Source organism: Xenopus tropicalis, chromosome 4 (assembly GCF_000004195.4).
Source record: "Xenopus tropicalis strain Nigerian chromosome 4, UCB_Xtro_10.0, whole genome shotgun sequence".
NCBI classification, from domain to species: Eukaryota; Metazoa; Chordata; class Amphibia; order Anura; family Pipidae; genus Xenopus; species Xenopus tropicalis.
In genome coordinates this window covers 67,046,270-67,056,326 of record NC_030680.2, presented here as the reverse complement: position 1 = coordinate 67,056,326, position 10,057 = coordinate 67,046,270, and positions in this window count along the sequence as shown.

The window sequence follows — 10,057 nt, the reverse complement described above, 5'->3', positions numbered from 1 at the left end:
CCATTTCTGTTGTTAGTAAGGAAAGTAAAGAGAAGTGATTAAATGAATGCACATAAAGTATTATCTATACATATGTATGATTTAGATGGCAGATTCCATTTCATCTCTCTGCCCGTTTTCTACATTGATCTGCGATATAAACCTGGCTTTGTATTTAATTATCATTAATAGCTACACATTCAGAGTTGACAATCACAGTTTAAGACCACAGATATCTAAAGGCCTACACACACAAATTGTTCAGGACTACTGTAACAGGTAGAAGGGGGTGGAATAATCCCTCTTCCTTTACTACAGCTGCTGACCTCTGTTACTGACCTCTCTTCTACCTGGGCCCTTGCAAGGTGTTGGAGGAGAGACTTAGTGCTTCTCATCTGTACAATATACAATATTTAAAAACAAAATGAGTCAGTGGTCCTTAATCAAACAGTTTATTAACCTGCAGTAACTTGAAACAAGTACTTTCTGAACACAATGGTGAGACAATGGATTCTCAGCTCATTTCATGGCAGAGGGGTCCCTGTCTCCAGACAGTGGTCCTTACACTTATAAAGCTGTCTCCTGGGGAGTGCTAACTCCACACTACTTCTTCTCCGCTGAGCAAAAGCTACTTTTCCTAAGCTGTGTTCCAGTGTGATTTTTTTTTTTTTTTAATATTACAAGTGAGGAACAGGGGCTAGGTACATTTGTCATTTTTCAATATACTGTTAAAAGAGCCATTTTAAAATATTACATGTAACACTATTTTGGCTTAGATTAGGCAAACCCAGGCTATTAGTGTATTGTAGAGCATGTGTTACATGCAACCCTTAATTCTTAGGCGGGGCCTCCGCTATGTGGGAGAAACGAAATAGGAGCTGGGGTGTAGTTGAACTACAACTTGTTGAGGTTGGGTGGTGTGGATGGTATAAATGGACGCCAGAGAGGTTCTTATGGTGAAACTATGATACAGATTTATTGTCCCAGACAAAGTAGTGGTGAAATCAGGGTAATCATATACTCACAAGTAGTATAGATGGTACAATTGAAATACGCTCTGATGCAGACGAGAGGGTATGCACCTTTTGGTAGAGTCTGGGCCGGGATACACACCTTGTCAACCAGTACCCCTTTGGAGGTAGGCCAGGTAATAGGGACTCCTTCAGGTTGATAACCTCTTGTGGATGAGTCCTCCGGGTGAGTAGGATAAGGGGTTATCCTGCCTGTCACTATCTCTACTCCATGGCCCTGCACTGCGGCAACATTGCCGGATAGGAGAACTACTCCTGGATATATTCACTCCTTTGGTGGGGCTAATGGCTGCCCTTTCTAGCTAGAGCTGACTATGCTCACTTTTAAGTGCTTTTAAATAATCTGCTTTGCTTGCTTGTCCTCGTTCACAGGTCCCTGTCCCTGACTTTCACTAGAGGTATAGTGTCCTCTAGGGTACAATGGCTTCTGGGGCCTACAGTCTGCTCCCAGGCTCAGATGGAGCTCTGCTTAGGAAACAGCATGCAGCCAAAAGAGGAAGCCACTCCTCCTTGCTAGACACTATATCAGTCGGCAAGGGGAGTGGTCAACCAGTTTAAACCTATAAGGAATACAGTTACCATATGGGAGTTTTAACCTTATACGCAAGCATGTTGCAGGTAAAACTTAGTCCCTTTGCTCAGTACTAATCTTAAATTACTTATATAGGTCAGTCAGTGTAGGACTGGCCAGAAGGGATGACTTTGACGTAGTTGGCCAGCTTGAAGTATATTGCAATGTACGGACAAACAATCCCTCTTTTTGGGGTGGGGAGGGAAGGCATTTCTTAGTAGCTGAATGCACAGAAATGTCCTAATGTTCTATTGTATTTTGTGGTCACAGCCTCATTGCACCCCCGCCTAATGGTTTACAATGTAGTGGTTGAGCACAACTTTCCCTTTTTCTTGTGTTATTGAATACAGTTACATAACTGAACCTGAGTAGAAGGGCTCTGCCCAATAACAATTTAGGTGTGAAGAGGTAGGGTGTAAAGCCATAGGGAGCTTAACCATATGGGTCCCTACATACATAAATAAAAATGTTTCTCAAACCAGTGAAGTGCTCAATATTGTATGCTAGCAAACACTACCAATTCCATAGCAGCAATGCTACAAATGGAACAGTCAGATGTAAGTGTATGAATGCTGAAGCAATCCTTCAACAGCTAAAAAGGCTGTGTATTTGTATTCATCTTTACTAAAACTGCCATGGTATAATTTGCTCCTTACAGAAAATGTTGATGTTGTATCCAGTTCTATCCTACACCTCTGAAAAAAAACCATTAAAAAGGTATCAAATGCCAGCTTGTGTGAGCTAGTATTTCAGTTGCAAAAAGAAGTATACAACTTGAAACAATTGGTATCACTGAGAATAAAAGGCACCAATACACTGACTGATCCTGTATGGCAGGGATCCCCAACCTGTGACCCGTGAGTCACATTCAAATGGAAAAAGTGTTGGGGAGCAACACAAGCATGAAAAAGTTCCCTGGGGTGCCAAATATGGGTGTGATTGCAGGCCCGGATTTGTGGCGAGGCCACAAAGGCCCGGGCCTAGGGCGGCAGAAATTTAGGGGCGGCATGCCGCCCAGCCGCACCAGAATTTTTCCCCATGCGGAGTAATGGGTAGAGGAAGCGCTGAAACTTTAGCGCGTCCTCTCCCCACGGCTCCGAATGAATGAAGTGGCATGCAGAGGGGCGCCCTATAGAGAAATCTGGCCCTGTGTGATTGGACATTAGTAGCCCCTGTGTGGACTGGCACCCTACAGAAGTCTCTGTTTGGCATTATGCTAGGTTTTTATGAAACCAAAATTTACCTCCTTACCAGAAATTAAAAAATGGGCACCTGCTTTGAGGCCACTGCGAGCAACATCCAAGGGATTTGTGAGCAACATGTTGCTCCTGAGCCACTGGTTGGGGATCACTGCAGTATGGGTATCTGGCCAGTCAGCACACAGACAAAACAAACAGCGTAGGATAAGGCAATGCCACTTTTTGGTACCATTTCCATTCAGGCTGACAGTCTGAATGATTGGCTCTCTAGGAAGTGAAGAGCTGCATCTCCTTTTCACTTCTTCATCCGCTGATGTACCTTGATTATAGTAATTTTAAAACCTGTTTGATCAATGATATGACCCATATTGATGGTACATATACCAAAAATAGTACATGCATAGGCAGATTCATCCTAGTTTTTTAGAATATGAATTTTAGATGAGGTTTGTCATTCTCACACTTTACAAATTACACTTCTTTAAAACATGTAATATGGCATCAGAGTTATCAGAATATTCACAATTCTAAAGGGATCAGAGATATTGCTTTCAGAATGCCATTTTTATACAATTTGTGTTGGAAAAATCAGTGCATGGATTAAAAGAATACTTACTGTGTTTCTATGGCACTTTGTGCCCTTGAGTCTCTACCAGCTTCCTTGCCTTCCAACCTCCTTGGAGATCTTTTCCATGCTAATCCTAATTAGTGTAATGTTTGCATACAAACATGATCAGATGTCTTTAAACTCTGAAAAAGTGATGTATATTTTAGCTACAGCATGTTATCTGCCAGGAGGAGCAGTTTTTCATACTGTAGGCACTTGCACAGTTGACAGTTAGAAGAAACTCAGAACTTTAACCCTACAGGGACTGCTTGTTTCCATGACCTCTATTGCTCCCATAATTGAAATCACTTGCTGCTAAAAATACAACTCACAATATTCTAAACTTTGAACATGTTTTTCATTTATTTGTCATTTCATTTTTCATTCACTTTAGAAAATGATTAGCCATAACTACAAGAATCTTTTATGTATATTGACAGAGCACAAGTTTATTCATGTAACTAATGGTGCTTTTTTTATTTAAATATAAAATTAATTTAATTATAAATCTCTTTTCAATAAGGTGCTGTATTTGGTCATTTGCCTGCAAGATGTTAAGGCAGAGTAGCCAGATTCTGCTGAAACAAGGCAGTTTTTGTGGGAGAAAATGCTAATTGTCTTCCTTCTGCCCTGAAATTACCGAACGATAGGACTGTTTTATCCATGTGTAGCCCCTCTTTAGCCCATGTGAGTAACCCATAGCAGTGAATAAGATGTGCATTTCTATATAGGTGATCTGTATAGTCTACCTGCTAACTGGTTTCTATTGGTAATATTGGTAGCAAAGTTTACACCTTGTATTTACATATGCCCCTTAAATGCCTTAATTCTGCAGGTTTAAAAAAAAAAAAAAAAAAACTTGTAAAAGGGCTGTTGTTGAAATTGCAAAAACTAGTTTATTCCTCTGAGCAACTTGGCTTACATAAGAAAATATGCCTTTTTGTGGAACAGCTGCATAGGTCATATTCTATGGGCAAGGTAGACCAGACTGCAAGTCACATGGAATGCTGGAAACTCTCCATAAAGCAGTCAGAAAACAAGTGACTACGGTTATAAATACCCAAACCGAGGCCATAATTAGTACAGCTTCTTTCTGCAATGCTTTGATAGGATAATTCCAGGAAAACCAGGGAATGGCTGGTAAATTTTTTTAGCTGGGATAAAGACAGCAAAGTGACCCTTATGCAGTAGTGATAGCCCTGACCATGTCCTAGCATTAAACATTATTTTTCTAAACAACCCAGTACAGTAGTAGTTGAATTAAAACAAGCAATCCTAGACTCACAACCTGATAAGTTTAGTGAATCAGGCACTAATGGTGTAGTGGCTCTATCTAAAATAAGGCAAAATTGACCATATACCCCAGTTGTCAACCCTGCACTGTTTGAAACTATTAGCCTGCAACATTAAAACTGCTGCATGATTTTGCACTAGGTACAGCACCCTTGTACTTCATAACTATTTTACAGTACAGTGACATTTTTCATCTACATTGCTGGGTATATACAGTTGAATGTATCAATTCACAGTATAAATATATTTGCTTATGCGTGCAAAGGGTGCTCAAGGCCATACATAGTATGTCTGAGGATGAGAGTTACTAAAGCCAATTGTTTTCCAATGACTTATACACTTTTCTTTTGATTATTGTTGCTTAGTAATGTACTTAGTACCCAAACCCTCGCTTTCCTAACTAGAACTGAAATGTATTTAGTTCAACATCAGTGCTGGCTCTTTTGTGTTTATTAAACTATGTAGGAATTAAATTACCATATAATGAGCTCACTCTGTCGTTTCAAGCTGACTTAAATGAGATAATGTTACCTGCAAGTTGGAATATTTTAGCAATGAATTGTTTTTCACAACCTCAAGTTACATGAAACACAAGCCAGTCCAGTGAGGAGTCTGTATGCCAGTCCTTCTTCAGACTGTTTTTTTCCATATGATGACCTTAGTCAACCACTAACTGACTTACTAAATTATCATTTACTCACTTTAACATATATTAAGAAGTATACAATTAAAGTTTTTGTTCTATACTAGATATATACTATACTTGTTATATTTGTTACTTTTGCTTTATTTGTGTAATACTTGGTCTGTGAGTGTGGAAACCCCTAAGAAACACTTTGGAGGATCAACCTTTGGTAATCCTGCAAAGATAATGCAAAATAGAATCTTTTCCATTGTATGTTGGGGGAGATTCCAACAGATTGCCCTGGATTAGGTAGGTGATGAATCCTTCAGGCATGAAAAAGCAGGATAAAGCAGGGGCAGCAAAGTACACAAGGAAATGAGATAAAGCTGGACAACTATACAGGTTAAATTTGGCAAGACAGTTCAAGGCTAGATTGGATACAAGGCAAAAAAAAAGTAGTGTCGAATGACAGGAATTGGTCCCTGGTTTAAATACAACAGGGCCTTACAATGGTGAACTGATCTGTATGATCATAATTTAGAGGCAGGTTTCCTGACAAGCATTGTGGTGGATAAAATCTAGAGCCATTGAACTGCAATGATCAGCCAAAACAGAAAACCATACCGATCAATAGCACCCAACAGTACGTATGTGAAGTCATATAATTTATAATTTACAGTGAGCAGTTACTTTGCCCTATATATAATACCTAACCTTATTATGTTAAGTATGGCAAAAACATTAAGGCAAATTAAAAATAAAAAAAAGGGATACCTATAATTCATCAGTGCCAAGTACCCGGTACAAATAATGTAGTGAAGCCACCTCTCCTAGCTGGGTCCTTTGACATTGTTGCCATTGCCCTAAGCCTTTTACCCCAGTGCTCCATGTAGAAAAGGGGTAGTAGGCTGCCTACCTTTCCTATCCCTAGTTATGACCCTATCTATACTTCTGTGCCCCCAACAGCTATATCTATGATTTCAACAGGGAATTATTGGGCAATATAGAAGTCCAGTAGGATGTCTGATTGGAAAGCCATATATACTTAAACAAAAGTAGTAGTAGTAGTAATTTACTAGTAATTTTATAGTAATAGTAGTAATTTAATGCTAAAAGAACCGGTGGATGATGTTTGACTCCGGACATACTCTGAACCATTCAGCGAAGGGCGCTGTTTGTGACCACAAGTGGTGGTAAGTAAGCACTGAGCTGTACCACACACTAAGGTGCATTCAGGTACAAAAACTAGAACATGCAAAATATGAAGGCAAATTAAAAATAAAAAACAGAGGGTTACCTACAGTTTATCTGCTTATGTCAAAAAAGAGGGGGGGAGTTATTTTAGTGGTTAAACTTTAATAAAAAAAACAGAGAAAAAACTCACGCCTGGGGTTCCAACGTTCCAACGTTTTGGTCCCTCCAAGGGTCCCTCCTTGATAAAGGTCCCAGGAGGGACCGAAACGTTGGAACGCACAGTGAATGAATAAATAAAGAATTGCCGTGAAATGGTGTGCTGGTCCTGTTTATAGGTATATATATTTTTATATATATATATATATATATATATATATATATATATATATATATAAAGCAGAGAGGAACGGCACTCACAGGCAATTTTTCACACTGGAATCATCACAAGGCATCATAGTCAGTGAGGTTCTTTATTAGTCCAACGTTTCAGTTCCTACAGGAACTTTCATCAGGGACAACAAAATTGCATTGCACATTTGAACGCTATTTAAACTAAAAATGGCGCCAAAAGCAGGTTGCTAAGCAACCACAACCAACAAATAAACAAACAACTTGGTGTGGGAGTAAAACACATATAACATAAAAGAGACAAAACAGTGTAGGGTCTCATGTGCGAGGTACAAACAGCGAGGGAACACAGGAATACATTAGTAAAAATCGGAGCGATCTCCTGAGCGCTATAGTAGTAGCGCTAAAACTTACCCAACACTATGCCAGCGCCAGACCCAGGTACCCCTTGCGAGCCACACACTTTTTGCCGTTGGACCGGGATGTCACTGTGGGAGAGGGGAGCGCTCCCCTTGCCTTACCCAAGTATGCCGCTACCTGTCACAACATGCGATCAGCTTGCAAATAGGTTGCTAGGCAACCCGCCAGTGGTGAGCGGACCCAGGCGGTCCCTATGTTGCGGCGGTACACCAGTTCCAAGGTTCTCGGGGGACAGCAATAGTCGCTTTTATATTCTAGCCCAGGGCAGAACTGAGAAGGCGGTCCCTGTCAGGGGATCAGCCGTCTCTGTATGCCCTATCAAAGGCTGTAAGGATCTCCCCTGGTTCGGACCCCCAAAGGGGGGTGTGTTCAATGGTGTCGCCATTTACATAACTCACATGGGGGTTGGAGCTAGTAACAGAGGCATTACCCTGCGCAGGGTAGTAAGAGACAAAAACAGACAGACAGGCAGGTTGCGGATCCAGGGGTGTAGTAAAATATCCCCACGCGGGGTACCTTAGTTGCTCAGTGATTTGTCCAATAATATAGGGGGCACGCCTGCTACCCACCTAGTGTGTGCTCAGAGGACCACATATATGGCAAAAGTGCGAGAGGAGAAAGGAAGAGCTGTTAATGTACCCATTCCAATATACCCAGCAGGGCTGGAAAAATGTGTGAAACATTGTAACAGATATACGGATAATATGTATATAAGAATTGTAACAGTAAACCATTAGTCTGACAGCGCTGGGAACAGCACCAGCCGCTATAGTGGGAATGCAAAAGATCCAGCAGCAAAACCAACGACTTATGTAGTTCAAATAAAGCATCCCAGGGGTAGTGTCTCATTAAGGCCCCGTGGGGCCACGCAATCAAGTTTATGGATCCAGCGGGATTCACGACGGAGTAGGGCCAAATCTCTGTTACCCCCTCTAGATAGAGGAGGTTGGTAGTCTATGGCCATGCATTTAAAGGTTGGGAGAGTATGTCGCATGAGGAGGAAATGCCGTGCCACGGGTTGGTTAGATTCCCCTTCTTTAATGGCCTTACTGATGGCCGAACGATGGTTTCCAATTCTTTCTCTAAGGGTGGTCACCGTCTTACCCACATAGTATAAGCCGCATGGACACGTAATGATATATATTACAAAAGTTGACAGGCAACCAAGTCTTGAGCGTATTTTTAGTCTCTTGCCCGTGTGGGGATGTGGGAAGTCAGCCCCAGTTAATAAGCATCTACAAGTTACACAGTCAGGACATTTATAACATCCAAGTTTCTGCAAAGAAGATAACCAGTTTTTTTGTTTGTTACCTGTACCTTTGAAGTCAGTTTTAACTAACAGGTCCCTTAGGCTGTTATTTCTTCTGTATCCCATCAACGGTTTAGGGGCCTGGTACAGCGACAGGGACTCATCTTGGTTAACCATGGGCCAGTTCCTACGGATGCTGTTGGATAAACTCTGTGAGTTGGAAGAAAAGGTAGTGGTAAAAATCAGTGGAGACGATTCCACATTTTGCTTCTGGGGTTTGTTGAGTAAGGTTTCCTGGTTATGTTCAAGGGCTCTTTCCAGCTGGGTTAGTAGGAGTTTTTCTGCGTACCCACGGTCCAGGAATCTATTAAACATTTCCTGGAGTTGTGTTTTGGCAGTATCCGTCGAGCTGTTATTCCTGATTACACGTAGAAATTGTGAGTATGGGATACCCCTGATGGTAGTAGGAGGATGGTCACTGGATGCATGAAGGATGGAATTGCGGTCAGTGGGTTTCCGAAATAATCTTGTGCCACGTTTCAATTGGTCTTTAAAAATATTCAGATCTAGGAAATCAATGTTCTCCTTATGGGTATTCATAGTCAGTTTGATTGGACAATCAAGATTATTCAAATATTGGTGAAAAGCCAATAGTGATTCTTCACCTCCGGTCCAGATGAGAAACAAATCGTCTATGTAGCGAAAATACGCTAGAATGGACTTATGTAGGAGCGGAAGTAAGTAGGTAGACTCAAATTGTGCCATATATAGGTTGGCATATGATGGTGCCAAGGCACTGCCCATGGCGGTGCCTGAGATCTGGAGATAGAACTGATCCTCAAAACGAAAAAAATTTCTTGTTAGGGTAAGCTCAAGTAATTGTAGCAGAAATTCTGTAGGTGTGTTGCCCGTATCGTGGGTAGTCAATACTTCCCTTACTGCCCTAATACCTTGCCCATGTGGGATTACTGTGTATAGGCTTGTTACGTCCATGGTCACTAGGATACAATCGTCAGGAATATTGCCCAATGCCTTTAGCTTATTAATGACATGCGTCGAATCCTGGGTATAGGAGCACATGGCCTTAACCAAGGGCTGTAAAAAGGAATCCACATACATGGAAACTGACTGATATAGAGACCCCACCGCGGAAATTATAGGTCTACCCGGGGGTGATGAGAGAGACTTGTGGACCTTGGGCAGTGTATAAATGATGGGTGTACGGGGGTGATCGGTTTTAAGAAAGTTATAGTCATTATTTGTGATCCACCCTGCGCTAAGGGCCCCAGACAGCAACGTGTCAAGTTCCCCTTTAAATTTGAGAGTAGGGTCCCCAGGAAGTGTCCTATAGGTCCGTTCGTCAGAGAGTTGCCCCAATAATTCATCCCTATAGTAGGAGTAATCTAGTAGCACAATAGACCCACCCTTGTCTGCTGGTCTAATGACCAGGTCACGGTCATCCTTCAGAGTACGGATGGCCTGGCGTTCCAGTGGGGATAAATTGTAATGTGTCGAGTTTGTTGTCCCCAACTGCTTGGCCT